The sequence below is a fragment of the Babylonia areolata genome, chromosome 30 (assembly GCF_041734735.1).
Source record: "Babylonia areolata isolate BAREFJ2019XMU chromosome 30, ASM4173473v1, whole genome shotgun sequence".
Lineage (NCBI taxonomy): Eukaryota > Metazoa > Mollusca > Gastropoda > Neogastropoda > Buccinidae > Babylonia > Babylonia areolata.
The window spans coordinates 4,065,167-4,091,344 of NC_134905.1; the positions used below are offsets into that span (position 1 = coordinate 4,065,167).

A 26,178-nucleotide genomic window follows, 5' to 3' on the forward strand; every position below is an offset into this window, starting at 1 on the left:
TCGACAACAATAACAACATCGTCCTCCGTCATCGTTATCATCATCTGCATCGAAAACAAAAACAAAATCGTCGTCGTCGTCGCCGTCATCATATCGTGAACAACATTCACAATATCATCATCATCATCATCATCAACAACAACAACAAAACCATCATCATCGTCATCATCTCATCATTGTTATCAACAACAATCGTCGTCATCTTCATCAAATCATTATGATCGTCATCTTCATCATGAATAATAATAACATCAACATCAACAGTAACATTGTCATCGCAATCGTCATCATCATGATGTTTGTTATCATCATTGTCATCCTCATGATTTTGATCAACATTATTACCGTTGTGGTCGTCATCGTCATCATCATCATCATCGTCGTCGTCGTCACGACTGTGTCAGTTCGTCAATGACGACGACAACGACGACGATGATGGTTGTGGTGGTGGCTGTGTTGACGATGACAATGATGATGATAATGTGAATTGAGATAACTCAAATCTCTCTCTCTCTCTCTCTCTCTCTCTCTCTCTCTCTCTCACGCACACACACAGACACCTATACACAGACTCTCTCTCTCTCTCTCTCTCACGCACACACACAGACACCTATACTCTCTCTCTCTCTCTCTCTCTCTCTCTCTCTCTCTCACGCCGTGACACACACAGACACCTATACACACTCTCTCTCTCTCTCTCTCTCTCTCGTTTTTTTTTTTTTTTTTTTTTCATCTTTTGTGCATGTGAGTGGGTGTGTGTGTTTGTGTGTGAGGGAGGGCATGGTGTAAAGAAGCTTCCAGCTTATCCAGTTACCCTCAATAAAACATTTGTTCATTGTTCATGTTCATGTTCTCTCTCTCACGCCGTGACACACACAGACACCTATACACTCTCTCTCTCTCTCTCTCTCTCTCTCTCTCTCTCTCTCTCTCTCTCACGCACACACACAGACACCTATACTCTCTCTCTCTCTCACATACACAGACTATCTCTCTCTCTCACACACACACACACAAACACACACACACATTAAAAAAATATACGGACTCTCTCTCCCTCTGTCTATCACACACACATTTTTCATATGTGTGTGTGTGTGTGTGTGTGTGTGTGTGTGTGTGTGTGTGTGTTTGAAAAGCGTGTGTGTGTGTGTGTGTGTGTGTGTGTGTGTGTGTGTGTGCATGCATGCACTCGCAATTCCCAAGAGACAAACACATTCCACTGTGCAAACTAATGATTGGAGTCACTTCCCTCGTCAACCGGTTGTCAGTTCTCAATCATATAAATTATAGAACTGTGATTTCGAACATCACAAATTGATTTATTCCCTTGCTGCAGGAACCAATTCCGCTGATGGAAAAGTTCTGCAAGTCCACAGAGGAAAACCACACATCCACCCATCCACCCACCCACCCACACGTACACAACAACAACAACTATATAACTACCACCACCACCACCATCACCAACCAACTCACAGTGTTGTTGACTGTGATCCCGGTAAGTGTGCTGGCAGCGAGTATAAGCACACATTGTGTCAGAATAACTGACAGTATCCCAACTTCCTCCTCATGTACGGAAGAACTGCCCAGTCCGTAAATCATGAAAAGGAACACCGGTACTCCACTGGAAACATAATTATACACAGCGAATATTACTACTAATGATGATGATGATGATGATGATGATATATTTATTATCCAGACAAGTGTGTTGGCAGTGAGTATAAGCACGCAGTGAGTCAGAATAACTGACAGTACCCCAACTTCCTCCTCATGTACGGAAGAACTGCCCAGTCCGTAAATCATGAAAAGGAACACCGGTACTCCACTGGAAACATAATTATACACAGCGAATATTACTATTAATAATGATGATGATAATAATGATAATGATGATGATGATGATGATGACAACAACAATAATAATCATGATAATAAAGATACCACTACTACTACTAATGATGATGATGATAATAATAATGATGATGATGATCATGATGACAACGACAACAATAATAATGATAATAATGATACTACTACTACTACGACGACGACGACGTTCTCCACACGTAAATTATACGTTCTAAAGCACTCAAGGGTTTTTTTAATAAAATGATAGATAACAAAGAACACTCACTACACGAAGGGCGTGGAGATCAGGTGGACCACACAGCCCTGGCACTGGCGCAGAATGGAACACAGGACCTGATGCTGCCCACACAGGTGATCAAACGCTTCCTCCATGTCTTGCATCTCCTCCTCCACCTCCTCCTTCCCCCTCCTCTGGTCACCTTGACGACGTGCTTGAATACGACGCAAAGTGTCTTCAATGTTCTTGGGACGCCTTGGACCTCTCCCTACAACTTGCCCGTCTTTGTTCTTCTTCTTCTTCTGCTCAAGATGGCCGCCGTCAGGATCGTCTGCTGCAACGTTTCTGGACTTCTGACGTTGTGCATCTTTCGGTGTTGTGGTGTGTTGTTTTCGGTCATCGTGTTGGTCGTTGTGGAGTGTGTCTATGTCCTCCAGATGAATCACGTCGTCATTTACCATCAGCTTCACTGCACCTTCCACCTGTTGCTTGCTGTGGTGGGGCAGTTTGGGGTTACCCTTGGCTCTGCATTGGAAGGGCTTTGCGGGTGGAGACGGCAATGTGGACAGAGGTTTGGGTTTGACGCTCTTCATACTGCTCGTGGCCACAGTGGTTTCCATGGTCAATCCTTCTCCTGAGACTGCTGGTTCAGATTCTGACTGTCTCCCTTCCTCTTGCTGGTTGGCATCGTTCATCAGAGTGTCGTCCTGTGAGCGGAAGAGAGCCGACAGCTGCTTTGTGACGTACTGGTACTCCTCAACCAGAAGAAACGTGACGGTGCCCAACAGCAAGAACAAAGCAGCATAGGGGCAGATATTGAGATAAAAACCCACCACCACCACTCCTGACACCACGTGCAATGCAGGCCCCTCCAGATTTTGAAAAGGGGCAAGCATGGGTCTGAGAAATGCCAAAAAAGAGTTGATCCCAACGACAAACAGAACACATGATATGATCACTGAGAACAAATTTCCAAGGATAAAGAGAACTATTTTTCTGCGCACCGCGCGACAGTTGACTCTGACGGAATACTTGTCATCGTAGAGCCGCAGCAGCTGAACCAAGCGGGGAAGACGGGTAGACAGAGCGTAATAGGAAGCCATGAAAGTAAACAGACTCCACGAAAGAACAACCAGATTCGTGACGGAGGTGAACAGTTTAAAATCCACAGAGACATCCATGAACACTGTTGCAATGCGGCACACGTTTGCTGCTTGCACCATGACAAAGAAAGCGAAAACACACTTTCTAAACGTCTTCTTCCTGTAACATGCTGGGCACAGTTTGCCCTTGATTCTACTTTCTTTCTGATCTGGTTTTTTATTTACGTTCTGTTCATCATCATCACTGTGGTTCCTTGATCCAGCTGGTTTGTTTTTCGCATCCATTGCAGCGGGTTTGTTTTGATCGCTTTGTTGAGTGACTGTGAAACCTGTACAGTTTTTATTTTCTTTGCTTTTTTCGTTCCGTGTATTTTTCTGTCGATCATCCTGAAAACGGCCAATGTTTGTTACAGTGTCATGATCAGCGTTTGTTACATTGTCACGTTCAGTGTTTGTTACGGTGCCACGCTCGAAGTTTGTTACATTGTCACGTCCAATATTTGTTACATTGTCACATACAACGTTTGTTACATAATCACGTCCAATGTTTGTAACAGTGCCACGCCGAACGTTTATCAAATTGTCATGCTCATCAACTGCTACATTGTCACGCCCAATGTTTGTTACAGTGCCACACCCAACGTTTGTCATGTTGTGAAACGTCAGAGCATGGATCATGTTCCCACTGGCGGCCTTTTTCTTCTGACTGCTGTCTCGAAAAGTGTCGCTGTGATGAGAACTGGGGGTTCCACCCATCATATGGGGATTATCTGATGTGGTAATCATCCCCTGAGGAACAGAACAGGGGATTCCATCTTAATTTGGGGATTGTCTGACGTGGTAATCGTCCCCTTAGGAACAGAACTGGGCGTTCCATCCTTCAGTTTGGGACTGTATGATGTCATTTTCCCATGAGGCAAAAGCTCCCAAGACTCCATGTGTTCATTGACTCCCTCATTCTGAACATCACTGTACGAACTTGAAGCACCAGTCTCCGCACTGCACGTTGCCTTTCCATGGCTGCAATCCTCCGGTATTGGGAACCCAAGATACCCCATGATTATCAAAACGGGTCCCAACAGCATTGGAACAAACTTCTGTCTCACGTCATCAGTCTCCTGTCCTCCTGGACCTGTTTGTTGTTGCTGGTCATCACGCTGACATGGCGGCAAAGCTTTTGTTTCCATTGTTGCAGGTTCTGTTGAAACTCCTTCAATGCCAGGGGAAAAAAAACAGTACAAAGTGGTGTTTCAAGTTACAAAATAATATCCAAAACAATAAACCTAAAAACTGAGAGAAAAAAAAAGGTCTGGAGATATACCAGTCTTGATAAACTGTGTGAATTTTTGGTCGTCCAGAGTTATTTCCAATTTTCGGATGACGTCATCTGTGACGTCACTATGCACGTACGCGATATGGTCCACGGCAGTCAAGGGTTTTGAAACACTTTTCTTTCAGACTGGCTGTCATAGAGGATAATCTACCAACAGCTTTATTATTTATTTATTTATTTTTTAAACAGTTCTGGTTCATGTGTGAAATAGGTTTAAACGTCCAAATCGAAGTAACGAACAGTCAGTTTATGATGACAATGCTGGCAGCATAGCAGTAGATTCTCAAGTGGACTGGTGGCTGGTGAGATGAGAAAATGAACGATCTTGCCAGCACAGCTGAAAAGTAACCAAAGCGCAAGGTGTATTTTCTATATGGCAAATTATTACGAACAGTTTCGTCTAGCTTTAAAAAACCCCATAATAATGATAATAATAACAATCATCATCATCATCATCTTACCAAAGTTCCCTGAATCTGTCGGCAGGCACAGCTGGTAGTAAAAACAAAACGACGATCTCATCAGCACAGCTGAGATAACTAACCCCAAAACGCAAGACATTTTCTTTTTGGCAAGCTATTCACAATAAGTTCGTATGACTTAGGTAAAAAAAAAAACAAACAAAAAACAAACAAACAACAACAACAAAAAACAATGATGATGATGATAATGATAATACTAATAGTAATAATAAAGTTCCGTGAATATCTCAGCAGACACAGCTGGGAGTAAAACACAAACACACACACACCACCAACACCACCAACAACAACAAAACGACCTCATCCCCATCAGACCAGGAGTTTTTCGGCACTGATGACACACTAACACTGGCGTTGGTTTATATTCACTGCACCCTCCCTCCCGCTCCCTCTCACCCTCTCACCTTCCCCACGGCTTTTTATACCATCAGCTCTCAGGTTGCAACGGCTCTGACAGCTCTGATACGTCCTTTGGGGGAACGGCCATCGACGTGTCCTCTGGGCTCAGTGGCTCTGACAGCTCTCATTCGTCCTTTGGGGGAACGGCCATCGACGTGTCCTCTGGGCTCAGTGGCTCTGACAGCTCTCATTCGTCCTTTGGGGGAACGGCCATCGATGTGTCCTCTGGGCTCAGTGGCTCTGACAGCTCTCATTCGTCCTTTGGGGGAACGGCCATCGATGTGTCCTCTGGGCTCAGTGGCTCTGACAGCTCTCATTCGTCCTTTGGGGGAACGGCCATCGATGTGTCCTCTGGGCTCAGTGGCTCTGACAGCTCTCATTCGTCCTTTGGGGGAACGGCCATCGATGTGTCCTCTGGGCTCAGTGGCTCTGACAGCTCTCATTCGTCCTTTGGGGGAACGGCCATCGATGTGTCCTCTGGGCTCAGTGGCTCTGACAGCTCTCATTCGTCCTTTGGGGGAACGGCCATCAATGTCAGTGTCATCTGGGACGGCCATCGATGTGTCCTCTGGGCTCAGTGGCTCTGACAGCTCTCATTCGTCCTTTGGGGGAACGGCCATCGATGTCAGTGTCGTCTGGGCTTAGTGGCTCTGACAGCTCTAATTCGTCCTTTGGGGGAACGGCCATCGATGTGTCGTCTGGGCTCAGTGGTTAAAGCGTTGGACTTTCAATCTTTCAGGGTCCCGGGTTCCAGTCCCGGACTCGGCGCGGCGCCCAAGGTGGGTTGCAAGAGCGAACACAGCAGCGGTAAGTTTGCTTATCGTCAGTGAAGAATGTTCCCATCTGCACGGTAAAGTCATTATACTTGGGAGCATTCTTAACTCTATGCAAACTTAGTGATGCAAAGAGCAACTCATGCAACATGGCCCTGCCGGGTGGGTAAAGGTTAGAGATTCAAGTTTTTGTTTTTTTTTCAATTTCTCACGTCAACAGATGTGTGCAGTGCATGAGTGAGCCCCCTTCGTGTGTATACGCATGCAGATCAAACATGCACGTTGAAGATCCTGTTGTCCATGTCGGTGGGATATAGAATCAAGAACATATCCAGGGTGCATCCCCCCCCTCCCTCCTGCCCTATCTCACCCCCCAAAAAAAAAACCCAAACAAAGAACAACAGCAAACAAACAAACAAAAAACGAAACAATAACAACGGTCTATAGTATGGCTGCTTATATGGCGGGGGTGATTTTTTTTTAAAGAAGTTAAAAAAAACAACAAAAAAAAAAAAAACCACAACGGCTTTACACAGAGAATGTTACGCGCGCGCGCGCGTGTGTGTGTGTGTGCGCGCCGCGCGCGAGTGACTGAAGCCTGATTGAATGACACAGAAAACGAATGATGAGCGCTCAACATGCCGTCAGATCTACCCAGGTTGCCAGCAATGACTCTGTGTTTGTAAAGCTGGCTCCCTGTCTCACACCGAATAAAGTACAAGATCAGCACTCTATGTTATAGATGCATTCACAAAACTGCCCCTTCCTATCTCTGCGGCTGCCTTCACCTCTACACTCCATCTCGCTCACTACGATCGGCCTCGGATCCACTCTGTTTACGCATACCCAGATTCAAACACTCGACTATTGGCCGCCGTTCTTTCTCTGTTTCTGGACCTTGCGATTGGAATGAACTTCCTTTTTCGCTTCGTCAAGTCTCCACACTCAGCTCTTTCAAGTCTGGCCTTAAAACCCACCTCTTCCCAAAATAGCCTCCCTTGCCTGCCCTTCCTTGTCTTTAGTTTCTGCAGTATTAGAGTTATGCATGCGTGTGAATGACTGGTGCGAAAGCGCTTTGATTTGTCTCTGCACAAGATCCAGCGCTATATAAATACCATTATTATTATTATTATTATTATGTAAAGCGCTAAGAGCTTGGTCTCTGACCGAAGAAGATAGGCGCTTAGGCCTATATAAGTATCCATAGCTACGCATCCATCCATCCAATGAATGTTTTCCCGGAGGACTACAATCTGCTACACGTTTCTCGGCTGCCGGGAACTGTGCATGCAAAACTGCCTGTAAATTATTGATAAAGCGGTCGACGGACCAGGTGTGTGATGGTATTTGATCTCCTCTCCAGCGGTTGATCAGAAAATGGGATGTAAAACTGTCATTTCCGGTGACCGCCATGTTTGCCCTATGCGCCGGGGACTGCAATTTCCGTCGGACTGGATTTCATGGCTCTTTCTCTCTCTCTCTCTCTCTCTCTCTCTCTCTCTCTCACACACACACACACACAGAGAGACAAGTATTGGTACTAGACAGACAAAAAAAAAAAAAAAAAAAAACATAAAGAGAAGAAGAAAACGAAACAAAACAAAAACACACCCCTCCCCCCCCCCCCCCCCCCCCCCCCCCACACACAAACTAACAAACAAACAAAAAACCCAGCTTATCTGGGGAATAGGTCACGGCATGGATCTGTGGGGTGATGGTGGCCTAGTGGTAATGTGTCCGACTAAGAGATGAGTGTCCGTGGGTTCGAATCCCATATTATAAACGGATAGGGGATTTTTTTACCACGACTCCAGATGTCATGGATCTAAATTCCAGCCATTGAACACGTTGCTAAATTTCCAAACTTTCCATGCACTGATAAGAAATATAGGCCTACTGTCTGGATCGTTAGCATTCATCTTTGATGCAGTTATATGAATTTGTTGTTGTTGTTGTTGAAAATCCAGGCACTAGTTACTGAACATTGTTTTTTTTTTTCTGAAATATTTAGGTGAGCCTTGCAAGTTTTAACTCAGACGACCTTATCGTACTTTGATTTGAGAAAAAGAAAAAGAAAATAGCAAGTGGAATACATATGGTGTGTGTTGAGAAATTATTACACTGGCATCCCATTGTGTAATCACACTGATGGAGATTGGTCATATGCATTTCCTCGATTTTGTACAACTGCCATTCAGCTTTGCAATGATTTTTTCAACGGTGAAAGTTTTCTGATTCACGATCAATGATAACCAATTCTATAAACTGCTGACCCGCGGCTAGAGGCGCTCGCGCGCAACCCTCCCCCGTCACTCCCCCCAGTCTCACACACACACACACACACACACACACACACACACGCACGCTCGCACGCACTGGCGCATACCGGCACACACGGACACGCATCATAACTAGACAGATGAAAAAAAAATCATAAAAGAAGAAGCAAAAAAAAAAAAGAAGAAGAAGACGCAGAAGGAAAAATCCCAAACACACACACTGACACACACACACACACACACACGCACGCACACACACACACACACACCAGCTTGTCTGGGGAAACCAAGAGCGGGAGGCAACCGAGAAACCGACAAGTGTAAGGTAACTCTTCAGGAACCCAACTGAGGAGAAAGCTTGCACAAGATTTAAAGGGCCATCTGCCAGTTTAATACTATACAGAGTCTGTGACGTTCTAGGTTCGAATCCTGCTCTCTGTACCTGCTCTCCCCAGTTTGACTCAGTGGAAAATGAAACTGATTAGCGTCAAGTCATTCGGACGAAGCGAGGACGGGCGCAATAGCCGAGTGGTTAAAGCGTTGGACTGTCAATCTGAGGGTCCCGGGTTCGCGGAATCACGGTGACGACGCCTGGTGGGTAAAGGGTGGAGATTTTTACGATCTCCCAGGTCAACATATGTGCAGACCTGCTAGTGCCTGAACCCCCTTCGTGTGTATATGCAAGCAGAAGATCAAATACGCACGTTAAAGATCCTATAATCCATGTCAGCGTTCGGTGGGTTATGGAAACAAGAACATACCCAGCATGCACCCCCCCGAAAACGGAGTATGGCTGCCTACATGGCGGGGTAAAAACGGTCATACACGTAAAAGCCCACTCGTGTGCATACGAGTGAACGCAGAAGAAGAAGAAGAAGGACGAGACGATAAACCGAGCCTAGTTTCTATGAGGGCCATGACTCGACTGACCAGACGGACCCCAGTTTCAGTTTCTCAGTGACTTTCTCAAGGAGGCTTCGCAGCGTTCGGACACTGAAATCCATATACGAGGCTACACTACAGTCTCAGTGCTGGACACTAGACTAGTGCCTGTCAGCAGCATAACCCAACACGCTAGTCCCGGCCACAGGCCATTTAGTGCATACACGATTATTTGTGTACCTAGTATTTAAGTGGATTATTTCTACAGAACGATTTTGCACTGACAGAGCCAGAGACAACGCTTTTGTTGCCATGGGTTCTGCGGGGGAACGGCGGCCACACCGCTGACTGAGACGGTGCCAACTTGAAGTCCGTGCTGCATGCTGCCGGGACTTCGCCGCCGACATTTAACTCACTCAGTACGGCCAGTCCTCTCTTCTCCTCTACACAGACCCCTCGGATGTCCAGTGGGTGTCTCAATGAACCAACCTTTAGCTTCCGTCGTCAGAATTGTGGTATTCTTTGTCAACATTCACCTCTTCAGTATAAGAGCCTTCGGCTTGCAATATTTTGATGACGGTAATTGGGGTGAAACGCTGTTAACGTCGTCTCTTTCGCCGTTCGTATAGAGAGAGTTAAACTTAACGTCTCATCCGAATGACTAGACGGCTCAGACGGTTGGTATTTTCCAGCCAAACTCAGTTGGGAGAAAAGGCCTGCGAGAGCGGGATTCGAACCGAGACCCGCGGACTCTCATAGACTCTCTATATTGGCAGATGAGCGTCAGTCAGTCTTTACCATTCTGCCACAGTTCAGTACCTTCCTGCTTTGACTGCTAGTATTCCTTTTGTCGGACCTCAAAACTAGACCGCGAACAGCCTGCATGGACATCATCACTGATCCATCGATCTTCAGGCACTGAGCCAGGACCCCTCCACCTCCCCCCGAACTAGTACCTCCCCACCTCAGTGGCCCCCGGCCGGGCCCCCAGCCCCTCCCTACTTGGAACGCCACTGAATGATTGAATGGATCTCACACCTGGACAGAGGTCAATCGTTAAATAACTATGGTTTGAAGTTGTGTACCTTTGCCTTCGCACCGTAATTATACAAGTTATTGTACTTGTGTGTTTTTTTAAACGCAAAACGTTCATTGTCTTATTTCGATTTCCGCTCACACCAAACACGCTGAAGTTAACATTGTAATGCTTTCGATTTACCTGTCTTTCATATGTTTTATTACCATGACCAAAGGGTAATAAACAGTCTTGAATGAAGGTTTGTTTGCATAATTTGCACATTTCTTTTGCCATTGTTGTTGTGTGTGCGAGTCACCATGAAGGCTGGAATAAAAACACCAGAATTTTCTTCCACATGATTATTTCCGGGTTTGTTTCTCCAGATGTCTGGTTTTATCTTTTAAAACAGAGATGGTTTGAAGATTGAGCATAATTTGGCCAACTTTTTTTCACGATTCATTTTGATCGAATATTTGATATGCCAGTTTTTCAAACCTTCCCCTCCCCGGCCGCACGATATCGTCTGCTAGTGTGACTTCAGAGTTATCCCACGTTACCGGAAACAGCTATTTATAGCAAATCGGCAATGCGGGTCAACATGAGAATTTTTCGAGAACAGTTTCTGTCAAAACTAAGAAATAATGAATGAAACTTAACATTGAACTCGAATGGGAACAATCAGCGATTTGAGATAATAGTTTGTTGCGTAACTAGCAAACATGACGGACGATACTTTTTTTGATTTGGCGGATTTGTCGTCTGCTTCCTTTAGCTATGGGCAGTGCCAGGTTTGCAGTCAAAAAGACGAGGTATGTGACTCACTTGCGGCAAGAAATGGTAAAGTGGGTGTTGTTGGCTGTTTGATTATGACAGTAACATAGGAAAATTGAATACTTTCAGCCTGCCATGAAGTGCCACCAACATAATTTGACAAACTGAATGGGACACACATAAAAGTTTTGCAACCATTCAAAGGCATTTTTTCCCACTGCCATGCATTGCCATATCATTGTTGTTTTGTTTTGATTACCTCATAACTCCCGTTATTATTATGAAATTGGTTGCTACCGAACATGCCAGAATGGTAGTCAAATTTGTGTACAATATTCCTATTACTTTATTACAGGGCTAATGGAATGATGATATAGCATGTTTTACGCAAAGTCTAATGTTATAAAGTGGCTTGCCTTACTGAAGTAAGGTAAGGTCGAACCTGGGACCCTCAGATTGAAAGTTCAACACTTTAACCACTCGGCTATTCCGGCTGTCGCAATGAACTGTCAACATTGCAGAATGCAAAGGAAAATAGTAGCACATGAAAGGTGCAAACAAATTGAAAACCATGCGTACAAACACAATTACAGTAGGATCTTAGACTCATATGGATATTCATATAAGTAGTAGTGCATGTGCAGGAAGAAGAAGATTATTCACATTATGATTTATCAGTGGCATTTTTGTCTGTTCTTCAGGAAATTGCTGGTTTGAAGAAGGAGCAGGAATCTAACCAAGCCAATTTCAAGTTTCTTAAGCAGAAGATTATTGCAACAGAGTGAGTCAACAAGTTTTCCTTGTATACTATTTGTTGTATTTGTTCTTTATTTTTTTAGATCTATTTGTTACTGAGTGAAACCATGTTATATTTGTAATTTAACATGCGTGTGCATTTATGCACACTTACAGAAGTTATACATTCACACACACATACACACGCACACATGCATGCACATGCACACACACAGACATATGTATTTGAGAAAAAAATCAAAACATGTTTTTTAATCATTTAAAGTTTTCCTGGAGACAACTCCTTGTATTTGTTAAGATGTGTGCATGCACACATTAAAGTTTACACAAAAGCATGCATGCACATACACACACACACTCTCTCTCTCACACACACACAGTGACGCACACAGTGACACACACACACACACACACACGCACACATAGGTACACACACACACAGGTACACACACACACACACACACACACACACACATAGGTACACACACACAGAGGTACACACACACACACACACACACATAGGTACACACACACACACACACACACACAGAGGTACACACACACACACACACATACAAACTCTCTCTCTCAAGTCTGTATGTCTTATCTCTTTCTCCCCCCCCCCTCCGCTTGGCCCCCCCCCCCACACCCCCCGAACCCCTTTCTCCCTCCCTCTCTGCATCTGTCTCTCTCACTCTTTCTTTGAACAGAACACTGAGTTATTCACTCACCATAGTTTCAGTATCGGTATCAGTAGCTCAAGGAGGCGTCACTGCGTTCGGACAAAATCCATATACGCTACACCACATCTGCCAAGCAGGTGTCTGACCAGCAGCGTAACCCAACGCTTAGTCAGGCCTTGAAAAAAAAAAAAAAAAAAAGAAAAAAAAAAAAGAAAAAAAAAGAACTCTCCATAAAAAGTCGTCGATCAAAATTTCTTAGAATGCATGTCGAAAGATACACTGGGGCAGTGGCTGTGCCAGGCAAGATGTAATGAAGAAAAAGCGTGAGTAAGTGTGCGTGCTCATGAAAAGTTTACACAAAAGCACCAGGATATGTTATGGGAGTACAAGACAGCAGCTGTGTCACATGGTGAAACTGAAGGAAAAAAAAGATGTGTGGCAAAACATGGAAGGCCCGAAACACAAACACGCGCGCACACACACACACACACATATACACACACACATACACACACACACACACACATATACACACACACATACAGACATACACATACACAGAGAGACATACAGACACACACACGCACACACACACACACACACACACACACACAGAGGGGAAAATAAAAAAGGAGGATGGAGGTCTTACCATATAAAAAGGTGTGCAATGAAGTCAGTATAACCTGTTTAACTGTTGTGCGAGGGAGAGATTGGTAGTGAACTTTTAAGATTTGGGGAGAGAGAGTATGAATGAGGAGTTAGTGTACTCTTTAACAGTTATCTCAAGGCCTGACTAAGCGCGTTGGGTTTTGCTGCTGGTCAGGCATCTGCTTGGCAGATGTGTGTAGCGTATATGGGTTTGTCCAAACGCAGTGACGCCTCCTTGAGCTCCTGAAACTGAAACTGAGTTATCTGAGGGAGGGATTTCAAACGAACTGTTAACTCATTCTGCCCCACAGCCACATGCTTGCTACAACTCCCCTGGACCAGCACTACATGAGACCACTGCTGGAAAAAACAGGGTGGTTCACTAAAACAACGAAAATCGATGGAGACTTGTTCATTTAATTGGTCAAACAAAGCTGCGTTTTCATGCTTCCGGAATCCGTAAACAGTTCAGTTTAGAATGCCAGCTGTGCCAAACAAGGACAAACAAAATTAGAATAGTGTTGGTATGAGAATGTTCGTATCTGGTCCTCAGGGGAAGTAAATCATCGTGTGAGTTGACTCGTACCCGTAGTAGAATGAGTTAAAGTTTGAAGAATGAATGAATGAATGATAGACGTGGTATGATGAGTGAAGTTTTTAATCCTTGCTTTCATTTCTTTCTTTATTTCAGCCAACTCCTCAGGCAGTTCAAAGCGAAATCGCTGGATATCCTTGATTGTTGTCTGTGTATGGTGACGGGCGCATTAGCTGAGTGGTTAAAGCGTTGGACTGTCAATCTGAGGGTCCTGGGTTCGAATCACGGTGACGGCGCCTGGTGGGTTAAGGGTGGAGATTTTTACGATCTCCCAGGTGTGCAGACCTGCTAGTGCCTGAACCCCCTTCGTGTGTATATGCAAGCAGAAGATCAAATACTCATGTTAAAGATCCTGTAATCCATGTCAGCAATTGGTGGGTTATGGAAACAAGAACATACCCAGCATGCACACCCCCGAAAACGGAGTATGGCTGCCTACATGGCGGGGTAAAAACGGTCATACACGTAAAAGCCCACTCGTGTGCATACGAGTGAACGTGGGAGTTGCAGCCCACGAATGCAGAAGAAGAAGAAGTCTATGTATGGTGCCCCAGAATTTGGCACGTTTTGTTTTTTACGTTTTGATGATGATGAATGATGATGGGGGTGATGATGATGATGATACCATGATGATGCTGTGCTCAGTCCATTGAGGTTTGGGACCGTGTGACACGGCTGCTGTCTTGTACTCCCACAACATATCCTGGTGTCAGCCAGGCATGAAAGATACAGGCACCTGCAGCGTAGGTCAGGAAATTTGAGCAGCAGTCCCCGAAACGCATCCATGAAGTGGAAGACCCTCAATTTTGTGGTCCCATTTTTCTCATTTGAGCCTATAGCACACTCAGCTGTAGGTATGACTAGAAGCTGGTCACAAGCGAAAAAAAACAAAACAAACCCAAACCCACCACTGATGGGACTGGAACCCACATCCTCCCAAGTCGTCAGTCTGTGATGCTAACCACTCTGCCACAGTGGCTGCAGTCCTTGACAATCTGCCAGGTTTTAGGGGTTCTGGCTGTCTATCTGTCTGTGTGTTTATCTATCTGTCTATCTGTCTGTCTATCTGTCTGTCTGCTGTCTGTCTGTCTATCAGTCTATCTGTCCACCTTGAGTGGTGGTTTGGATGCTAGTCATTCGGATGAGATGATAAACCGAGGTCCCGTGTGCAGCATGCACTTAGCACACGTAAAAGAACCCACCGCAACAAAAGGGTTGGTCCTGGCAAAATTCTGTAGAAAAATCCACTTCGATAGGAAAAACAAATAAAACTGCATGCAGGAAAAAAAAAAGAAAAAAAAAAAGGGTGGCGCTGTAGTATAGCGACGCGCTCTCCCTGGGGAGAGCAGCCCGAATTTCACACAGAGAAATCTGTTGTGATAAAAAAGAGAAATACAATACAATCCTGTAGTCTCGTATACCATGGTGGCACCATACATTTGGCAGCCTGCCTCCTCTACCCCTTGTAGTTGTCTATCCTTCTGACAGTCTCACATAGGGGCAGACCTCTGAGATGTTATCCTCAGTTCTGGCTAGATCCATGCAAAATGTCAATTGATCATCTTCTGCAAGTCCCTCATTCATTCGTATATCTATCTGTCTGTCTATCCCATAGTCCCATAGACGGTTGGGCACCACACACTTGGCAGCCAGCCTCCTCCATCCCTTGCGGGTGTCTCACTCAGGGTTAGACCTGTCCACTTGATGTTAGCCTCCCATTTCTTCTGCCTGCTTCTTCTAGCTCCCTGCACTGTTCCCTGCAGAATGGTCTTGGGCCAGTCCTGATGAGCACGAGACGTGGCCGTACCACTTTAATAAGTTACAATTGAACGCGGACAAAACTGAAGCAATGATCATAGGAACTAAACAAAAACTCTCTTCCATCACAATTGACACAGTCAAACTTGGCAATACATCCATCCCTCTTTCCAGTTCAGTCAGGAACCTCGGCATTGTCCTTGACAACACACTGTCCATGCAAAAATTCATCAGTCAGACATGTCATTCCTGCTACTGTCAACTGTGGCGCATCAGTTCCATCTGGAAATATCTGTCCATTGACGCAACATCTAGACTTGTTTCTCTCATTCTGTCTCGCCTTGACTACTGTAACTCTCTATTGTCTGGTTTGCCTGCTTCATCCATTCAGTCCCTTCAGCGCATACAAAAACCCTGCTGCCCGACTCATCTTCAGAAAGAAAAGATTTGAGCACATCACTCCTCTTTTGCAACATCTCCACTGGCTCCCTGTCTCACACCAAATAAAATACAAGATCAGCACTCTATGCTACAAATGTATTCACAAATCAGACCCTTCCTATCTCTGTGGCTGCCTTCACCTCTACAGTCCATCTCACTCACTACGATCAGCTTCGGATCCACTCTATTTACGCATACCCAGATTCAAACTCTCGACTGTTGGCCGCCGTTCTTTCTCTGTCTCTGGACCTTGGAATTGGAATGAACTTCCTCTTTCTCTTCGTCAAGTCTCCACGCTCAGCTCTTTCAAGTCTGGCCTTAGAACCCACCTCTTCCCAAAATAGCCTCCCTTCCCTGCCTCTTCCTTGTCTTTAGTTTCTCCAGTTTTAGAGTTATGCGTGTGTGAGAATGACTGGTGCGAAAGCGCTTTGATTCGTCTATGCACAAGATTCAGCGCTATATAAATACCATTATTATTATTATTTCCTTTTCTTAACTGCGGTCAGTAGATCATTATGTGGCTCAGTAGTGTGCTTGACTCTTCTATGCACTTCATTGTTTGTGATGTGGTCCTTGTATGTGATGCCATGGATCTTCCTGAAGCATCTCATTTCTAAGACCTGTATCTTATTCTCCAGTTCAGCTGTCAATGGTCCATGTCTTGCAGGCATATATATATAGAAATATGGAAATGACAAGGGAGTACATCAGTCTGATCTGTGAGCTGAGTGTGATGTTGCTGTCATTCCAGAATGGCCTCAGCTTTGTCAGCGCTGTTGTTGTCTGAGCTGTGAGCTGAGTGTGATGTTGCTGTCACTCCAGAATGGCCTCAGCTTTGTCAGCGCTGTTGTTGTCTGAGCTGTGAGCTGAGTGTGATGTTGCTGTCACTCCAGAATGGCCTCAGCTTTGTCAGTGCTGTTGTTGTCTGAGCTGTGAGCTCAGCATGATGTTGCTGTCATTCCAGAATGGCCTCAGCTTTGTCAGCGCTGTTGTTGTCTGAGCTGTGAGCTGAGTGTGATGTTGCTGTCATTCCAGAATGGCCTCAGCTTTGTCAGTGCTGTTGTTGTCTGAGCTATCCTGGAGAGTATCCCAGGCTTGGATCCTTGTTTCGAAACGATTGCTCCTAGCCTCTTGAAGCTTTGGATGATTTCCAGCTTTTCACCGTTGACTCAGCCGAGTGGCTAAAGCGTTGGACTTTCAATCTGAGGGTCCCGGGTTCGAATCTCGGTGGCGCCTGGTGGGTAAAGGGTGGAGATTTTTCCGATCTCCCAGGTCAACATATGTGCAGACCTGCCAGTGCCTGAACCCCCTTCGTGTGTATACGCATGCAGAAGATCAAATATGCATGTTAAAGATCCTGTAATCCATGTCAGCGTTCGGTGGGTTATGGAAACAAGAACATACCCAGCATGCACACCCCTGAAAACGGAGTATGGCTGCCTACATGGCGGGGTAAATAAACAAAAAGGTCATGCACATAAAATGTTACATGTTACATGTTTGTCTGAGTGTGTAGTTGTGCGTGCCTGAAATCTGATTGAATGACACAGGAAACGAATGATGAGCGCCCAATGGCAGCCGTCAGTCGGCTCTACCCAGGTAGGCAGCCTGTTGTGTAAATGACTCCGTGTGTGTAAAGCGCTTAGAGCTTGGTCTCCGACCGAGGATAGGCGCTATATAAATATCCATATCCATCCATATCGGTGCTGATGACATCGGAATAAGTTTGTCATCAGTTTGGTCTTCTTTGTGCTGACCTCCAGGCCATAAGCTGCAGATGTTTTGTCAAGGCATTCCACCAGGTTCATGAGCTCATAATTATATTTTAGAATATTGCTTCTTCTCTTCTTCTTCATTCGTGAGCTGCAACTCCCACGTTCACTCGCATGCACACGAGTGGTCTTTTATGTGTATTACCGTTTTTACCCCGACATGTAGGCAGCCGTACTCCGTTTTTGGAGGTGTGCATGCTGGGTATGTTCTTGTTTCCGTAAACCACCGAATGCTGACATGGATTACGGGATGTTTAACATGTGTATTTGATCTTCTGCTTGCGTATACACACGAAGAGGGGTTCAGGCACAAGCACATCTGCACATATGTTGACCTGGGAGATGGGAAAAATCTCCACCCTTTACCCACCAGGCGCCGTTACCTAGGTTCGAACCCGGGACGCTCAGAAAGTCCAACCCTTTAACCATTTGGCTGTTGCACCCATCAGAATATTACAAAGTCTAGGTAGATGTTGGACTCCTTAACAAGCGCACAGTGTGCAGGCTTGGAGAAACAGATCGACGTCTGGTGCTTGAAATACGAGAAAAGCCAGAGGTGAGATTTTACATGAATTCTCATCTTTCTTGTTTTGTGATTTTTCCCCTTTTATACTGAAATTTGTTTTCATGTTTTTCTTTGTTTTTTTTTTATGTTTAAAAAAAAAAAAAGTTTTTCTTTCCCGTTTCAGTGTCAAAAACTTAAAGAGTTGACAAGAGCTTGAGTTCATGGGCTAACGTGTGGAATGAGGAAGGTTGTGGATTATCTTTAAATGTTTTATTGATGTTAAATTTATACAGACATAGAGCTTTGGCTTTGACTCGAGTCTTGTACATACTTATGCATAGTCTGAATTCGCCAAAAAAAGAAGTCTCTGTCTCAATCTGTTTCACTGTTGGCTCTATCTCTGTATGTGTGTTGTCATCAAATTTATGGGAGTATGTTATAATCAAATGTGTGTTTGCGTGTGTAGTGTAGTGAAGTGTCATGTAGTGAAGTGTAGTGTGTGTGTGTGTGTGTGTGTGTGTGTGTGTGTGTGTGTGTGTAAGTTATATGATTTCTGTGCAATGATAGCAGGAATGCATTATGACTTTTTTTTTTTCTTTCTGGTGTCATCAGTACTTTTGGAAACATGAATGTACCAAGATTACAAGTGTGATTTTGCCCTCTTTTTTCTTTTCTTTGCATACTGAAATGCATCAGCAGTGAAAGGGTTAACCAGGAAGCTAATGTGCTGTTTGTGTGCAGAGAGACGATCGTCATGGAAACACAGTTGAAGAAAACTTTAGAGGAGATGGAACCAATCAAAAGGGTATTTGTGGATTGTAATTGTAAACAGGCATGCCTACTGTTACGAGAGCCCCTATTTGTCCGGAAAAATTGATAAAATGGACAGGGTGTCCCAGAAATATGGATATTTGCTGCATGTCCCGGCAAAAAAAAAAAGTCTGACTGTTACATTTTTTTTCAGAAGCACCTAGTGGGTACAAGTGTACCCTTTGATGGCTTTACTACCATTGCCGAAAACACTTTGTTAAGACTTACAGAAATGCTGCCAAATATTACCGAAGCCACTTCGTAAAAAGTCCGAGCAGTACTGAAGCCATTTTATGATGAAAGTCCGCTTGATTTCCATCACAGGCGAAGTAACTTTGGCAGGACCAATGTGCATGCAGGTAAGCACAGACTTGTTGAACGCGGACAACCTTTTGAAAGTGGAGGCATGTTTCCATGTTTGCAGTCACTGCTTTGGGCTGTTAGACGGCTGTTGTGTGTTTGCTGAGATGTTACTGAAAATGATACCTTGTCCCTGATTCTAATGTGTGTCGTTTCTGAAAAGCAAATTTGGGGCTAGGCATGCCTGTGTTTAGTTTAAATAGGGATGAATTCCGAGGATCATTTTTGGTTGGTGAAATGATGATGGAGTGCTTTTGTGAGCAGTCACATGTGTGTGTGTGTGTGTGTGTGTGTGTGTGTGTGTGTGTGAGTGTCACTGTATGTATTTGTATGTGTGTGCATGTCAGTGAATGTGTGTGTGTGTGTGTGTGTGTGTGTGTGTGTGTGTGTGTGATTTGTACATGTTGTATTTGTGTATAATTATTTAGATGTAGTTGCCACAAATTACTTGTTGAGTCTGATAGATGCCACAATACTCCCTTGCATCACATAATTGTCATAACTGTGATACGGGTGTGATTGGAGGCAAGTTTCATTTTATTGTAGAGTGCCCCCAAATTCCATATTTGCAGATCTTTGAAATCAGTTCATCCCAAAGAATGATTTGAATCTGAAACTAGTTTCTTTAATTTTTTTTTGCAGTTTGTTGGAAGCAAGGAAGAGAGTGTGCTTGAAAGTGGGGAAATTTATCAAAAAGGGAGAGATAACTAATTGATGAATATGTTTCTGTGTCTTTTGTTGTTGTTGTTTTTTTATCACCAATTCCACAAGTTTCAGTTGCTGTTTACATTTAATTTTGGCATGGAATACCCTTACTATTACTTGGTATCTTCCATGCCCCAAAAGATGTTAAAAAAAAAAATCGGATATTTTTTATTCTTGTGTGTGGGTGTGTGTGTGTAGGACAAAGCCGAGTTGGAACAAGCGTTGAAGACGATGGAGAAGGAGAAAGAGAGACTGCAGAAGAAACTGGATGACACGGAGGTGGGTCACTGTTCATTCCTTTCTTCTTCTTCTTCTTCTTCTGCGTTCGTGGGCTGCAACTCCCATGTTCACTCGTATGCACACGAGTGGGCTTTTTACGTGTATGACCGTTTTTTACCCCGCCATGTAGGCAGCCATACTCCGTTTTCGGGGGTGTGCATGCTGGGTATGTTCTTGTTTCCATAATCCACCGAACGCTGACATGGATTACAGGATCTATAACGTGCGTATTTGATCTTCTGCTTACATATACACACGAAGGGGGTTCAGGCACTGGCAGGTCTGCACATATGTTGACCTGGGAGATCGTAAAAATCTCCACCCTTCACCCACCAGGCGCCGTCACCGTGATTCGAACCCGGGACTCTCAGATTGACAGTCCAACGCTTTAACCACTCGGCTGTTGCGCCCGTCGTTCATTCCTTTCATGTTTTCGTTCCTTCTTCTCTTTTTATTTCTAATCATTTGTTTATTTTATTAATTTTTTTTGCTGCCCCATCATCTGCACTGTTTTCAGTGGCTCCGCTTCAGTGTCTTTCATTCCAGAACCCCCATCGACAGCCACACATGGGTTTGTCTGTCTCAGTTCCAGCGCTGGCTGTCCAAATCTGAATACACCATATCATCATTGTTGTCTTATTTATTTATTTATTATTATTATTTTATTATTATTATCATTACTACTACCCTTTTTTATATCATAATTATTATTTATTTATTTATTTATTTATGTAAGCTTATCTATTATTTATTCCCTTTTTTTTTTTTTTCTCAAGGCCTGACTAAGCGCGTTGGGTTACGCTGCTGGTCGGGCATCTGCTTGGCAGATGTGGTGTAGTGTATATGGATTTGTCCGAACGCAGTGACGCCTCCTTGAGCTACTGAAACTGAAACTGAATACACCAAGACAGCACTACAAATTACAGAGGTGAACTATCAAACACACATGTGTGCACACGCAGATTGTTTGTGCACAAGTGGGTATTTACGTGTAAGACCATTTTCAGACGTAAGCCTGCTGGGTGCTTTCCTGTTCTGAATGCTGATATGTATCAGTATCAGTAGCTCAAGGAGGCGTCAGTGCGTTCGGTCAAATCCATATACGCGACACCACATCTGCCGAGCAGATGCCTGACCAGCAGCGTAACCCAACGTGCTTAGTCAGGCTTTCAGAAAAAAAAGAAAAGAAAAAGCTTTACGAGAGTCCTTTCAACAATGTTTTGATATCAAGGAGTTTTGAACTAGCACATTGTTCTCCTCAGAACTGAGTTTCTATTGTCTCCTGATTCAGAAGCAACGCTGGTATGGATTACGTGTATTCAATGTTCCGCATGCATTTGTATTTGTATTTGTATTTCTTTTTATCACAACAGATTTCTCTGTGTGAAATTCGGGCTGCTCTCCCCAGGGAGAGCGTGTTGCTACACTACTGCGCCACCCATTTTTTTGTATTTTTTCCTGCGTGCAGTTTTATTTGTTTTTCATATCAAAGTGGATTTTTCTACAGAATTTTGCCAGGAACAACCCTTTTGTTGCTGTGGGTTCTTTTACGTGCGCTAAGTGCATGCTGGACACAGGACCTCGGTTTATCGTCTCATCCGAAAGACTAGCGTCCAGACCACCACTCAAGGTCTAGTGGAGGGGGAGAAAATATCGGCGGTTGAGCCGTGATTCGAACCAGCGCGCTCAGATTCTCTCGCTTCCTAGGCGGACGCGTTACCTCTAGGCCATCACTCCACACAAGTGGGGTTCGGCCACTTGCTGCAAGTATGCACCGGGAGATTTAGAAAAAAGAAAAAAAGAAGAAAATCTCCACCTTAAACGCACCAGGCGCTGTGACTGGAGATTCAAACCCAGGACCCAGCTCTTTAACCCATTCCACCCCACAGCTACATGCCTGCTACAACTCCCCAGGACCAGCACTACATCAGACCTCTGCAGAAAAAAGTGTGGTTGTTCACTAAAACGGCGAAAATTGATGGAGAATAGTTGATTAAATCTGTCAAACAAAGCGGCCGTAGTTGCTTTTGTTTTCTCCACATAGGCGGATAGTAGTTTGCACAGGACAGGAATGTCAGACCCCTGCCGGAGTCTGCACTAGTTGGGTCACGGTAAGTATGTTATTTAAACGTAATTTTAGATAGAAAATTTCCTTTTCATGCTTCTGGAGTCCATAAACAGCTCTGTTTAGAACGTGAACTGAACTAAGCAAGAATAAACGAAATTAGACCAGTGTGTTGGTACAATAATACTCATTCCAGGACCATTGGGGAAGTAATCATGGTAATAATAATAATAATAATAATGGTATTTATATAGCGCTGAATCTTGTGCAGAGACAAATCAAAGCGCTTTCGCATCAGTCATTCACACGCATGCATAACTCTAAAACTGGAGAAACTGAAGACAAGGAAGAGGCAGGCAAGGGAGGCTATTTTGGGGGGCCAGACTTGAAAGAGCTGAGTGTGGAGACTTGACGAAGCAAAAGAGGAAGTTCATTCCAATTGCAAGGTCCAGAGACAGAGAAAGAACTCGTACCTGGAGTAGAATGCGTTAACCACTGAGCTTTTGCACCTGCTCCAGATGCTGAACCAGCAGTACCTGACGCAGATCGTGTCTCTGGAGATGACCCTGGGCACACAGATGGGGTCCAGCGCTGAGGTGAAGAAGAAACATGGTCACCTGGAGAACAGGTGAGACCAGAGTCCTGTACAGGTGTGCATGGTATGGAACGGGTCGGAAAAATGCTTGTGGCAAAGCTGAGAGCATGTGCGTAAAGCATGAGAGCGTGTTCGTAACATGTAAACCCCTTTTTTTTTATATCTTGTGCACAAAACATGAGAGCGTGTATATAACATAATTTTTGTTTTCATCTTGTGCATAAAAGATGAGAGTGTGTATATAACATATTGTAATTTTTTTTCATCTTGTACATAAAACAGCGTGTATGTAATGTATTGTAATTTTTGTTTTCATCTTGTGCATAAAACATGAGAGCATGTATATTACATATTGTAAATTTTTTCAAGTTGTACATAAAACATGAGAATGTGTATAGGACATATTGTAATTTTTTTCATCTTGTATATAAAACATGAGAGCATGTATATAACATATTGTCATTTCCTTCATCTTGTAGAGCTTGGACAGAGACTGGATAAGATCATTAGAGTATTTTCAACAGTGTTTGAATGTTGAAAACTTTTAACATGTCTGCTGACTGTAAATGAGTTTAAGAAAAATTGCACTGGCTTCCTGTTGGACAGAGAATCAAATACAAAGCACCTTAATGTATTTCTGACCATAGCAAACATGTGCCTTCAAGGTCTCTCCACTCTTCTGCTGATGATAAAATCTCCTGCAGTCTCAAATTTGAACAGAGAGTAACACAGTGGGAGCAGCTTTTATAATATGACATAATGATTAGTATTCATACAGCGCTGATTCTTCTGCAGAGACAAATCAAAGCGCTTTCACACCAGTCATTCACACGCACGCATAACTCTGAATTTGAGAAACTGAAGAAAAAGAAGAGGCAGGGGAGGGAGGCTACCTTGGGAAGAGGTGGATTTTTAGTTCTTTAGCAGTACAGACCTTGAGTTCACTGCATGTTTTTCAGTATGTCACTCGCCTCCTTTGATGGAGTCTCCTGTCGGACCGACGGATGAGTAGGCAGGCAGGCTTACCTGTCGGTGTGTGTCCTCATATGGCTTGTTGTAAAGGAAAGAATCTTCAACACTGGTTTTATCTGTTGGGTTTATGATTGGTTTATTGGTATCTGGATTATAGGGGATACAGAAACAACATGATGGAGTCTCCCGTCGGTCTGACGGATGAGTAGGCAGGCAGGCTTACCTGTCGGTGTGTGTCCTCATATTGGAGAAGAGGCCGATTCTGGATGCGCAGCACTTCCCACAGGTGTTGGAAGGGAAAACGTCTCCAGAAGTTGAGCCCTGCTTTCTTCGCTCACACTTCTCCTTAATGGCCAGCGTTCTTGTTTTCAAACATCTTTATGCCACTAGAGCACAGCATCCTCCAGCGAGAGTGGTCAAGGACATCAGTTTCCCAGGAAGCGATGTCTATGTCACAGGCTTTGAGGTTTGTCTTCAAGGTGTCCTTGAAGCGCTTGCACGGTCTTCCAAGTTTGTGGTGGCCTTCCTTCAGCTGGCCATACAAGAGCATCTTTGGGATTCTGCTGTATTCTCCTTTAACTAAGACGTAAAATCATTTCTTTTCAAGCAGTCTGCGTACATAATTGAGGCACTCTGTTCCAGGTTCTGTATTCTTTGAATAATTTTTAATACATGATATTCAGTCGTGTTCGACTATGACCATCAGAACAGCAGAGGAGGTAACTGCTGTCCTGATTGTCTGGGCTGGAATTTGATTATAGCGGAGAGTGTCTTGCCCAGGTTACATCCCTACTCTCTCGGCCAAGAAGGTTTTAGGATAATCGGCGTTAGGATGGTTCCCAAAGGCCAACTTGCCCCCAAGGCTGTAGCACTAAGAGCCAGTGCAATTTTGCCTCCTAGTTTGAGAATCGCAGTCCTTCACAAAAGACTTAAGCTGTAAATGATTTCCCACTGCAACAGAGAAATCATTAATAATACAGCTATCACTTTGCTGTTGGCCCAACTGTAAACTTATGTCAATCTGTGACATGAGCTGAGTGTTGGGCACTTTGAATGATTATGCTAAAAGAAAATCAGTCAAGGGAGAGAATACCAGAAAACTGCATCTCAAGCTTCAACGTTCTGTACAAGAGTTATAGCCCCTCGATTTCAAGGGCTCGGTTGAGTCTGTCATCAGCAGAGACTTAAGAAAACACATAGAGCATGCTGCTTTGCAGACATTCAAAGTACACTGCTTTTCCTGTCAACGTATGCATTTTTATACCATTTTTAAAATCTATTTATGTATTTATTTATTTTGTATGTTGGTGCTGGAGTGAAAAATATATTGGATCGAGACTGTGTACTACTTTTTAGGTTTTGTAAATTTGTGTTTTTGTCTTTTTGTGACTCTTGTTCCATGTTTTGTTTTCATTGTAAGTATTTATTTGTTTCATTGGAAGTGCTTGGAGTATTGCTTTTGTTTGTTTTTATCGAGGGATTCAAACCGAGGATGCTCACAATTAACCCTTTGAGCCCTGAGTTCCTGAGCAATTTTAACCCTTCTGCCTGAGCTCCTGAGCCAAAATTTGCAAATAATTGGTATTTAATGTGTCACGGCAGATATAAAAAGGGTGCCCTGACCACCGCTTTACCGGTGGTAGAGAAAAATGACATAATGCCTAGCCACCGGTTGAGCGGTGCGTAAACACTTGTGTCGTGTTTTGCTATTGGTTGACTTATATTGAAATCGATCTTTTTTATTCAAAGCACATGCACAAAACACAGTGAAAAGGCGCAGCCATGTTGGTACTATGTTCGCTGACATCAGAATATTAAGGTTTTTCTGATTGGCTCTTCAATATAAGTCAACCAATAGCAAAACACGACACAAGTGTTTACGCACCGCTCAACCGGTGGCTAGGCACTATGTCATTTTTCTTTACCACCGGTAAAGTGGTGGTCAGGGCTCAAAGGGTTAAAGTCCATTGCTTTAGTGGGAGGTAGACTAAAAAAATCTTTGGTAAAAGTCGACTTACTTGGGATAAAAGAGGCGACGTATCGAGCGAAAGCTCTTCTTCAGGCAAATGAAATGAGTGAGTGACAGACAGAAAGGTACAGAC

The 26,178-nt window shown here is 44.0% G+C and overlaps 2 long non-coding RNA genes across 2 annotated transcripts in view; one reads left to right on the top strand and one right to left on the bottom strand.

Moving 5' to 3' along the window:
* The window catches only part of LOC143275552 (uncharacterized), a 3,475-nt gene extending 1,886 nt beyond the window's left edge, over positions 1-1,589 (bottom strand). Inside the window, exon 1 of the long non-coding RNA XR_013053439.1 lies at positions 1,480-1,589. This is a non-coding gene — a long non-coding RNA (uncharacterized LOC143275552). The remainder of the gene's footprint in view (positions 1-1,479) is intronic.
* Positions 1,590-11,048: 9,459 nt separating this feature from the next.
* Positions 11,049-16,800, top strand: LOC143275227 (uncharacterized). The gene is made up of 4 exons (XR_013053412.1): positions 11,049-11,170; positions 11,834-11,913; positions 13,911-13,971; positions 16,765-16,800. It is a non-coding gene; the product is annotated as an uncharacterized LOC143275227 (long non-coding RNA).
* The last annotated feature ends 9,378 nt before the right edge of the window (positions 16,801-26,178 follow it).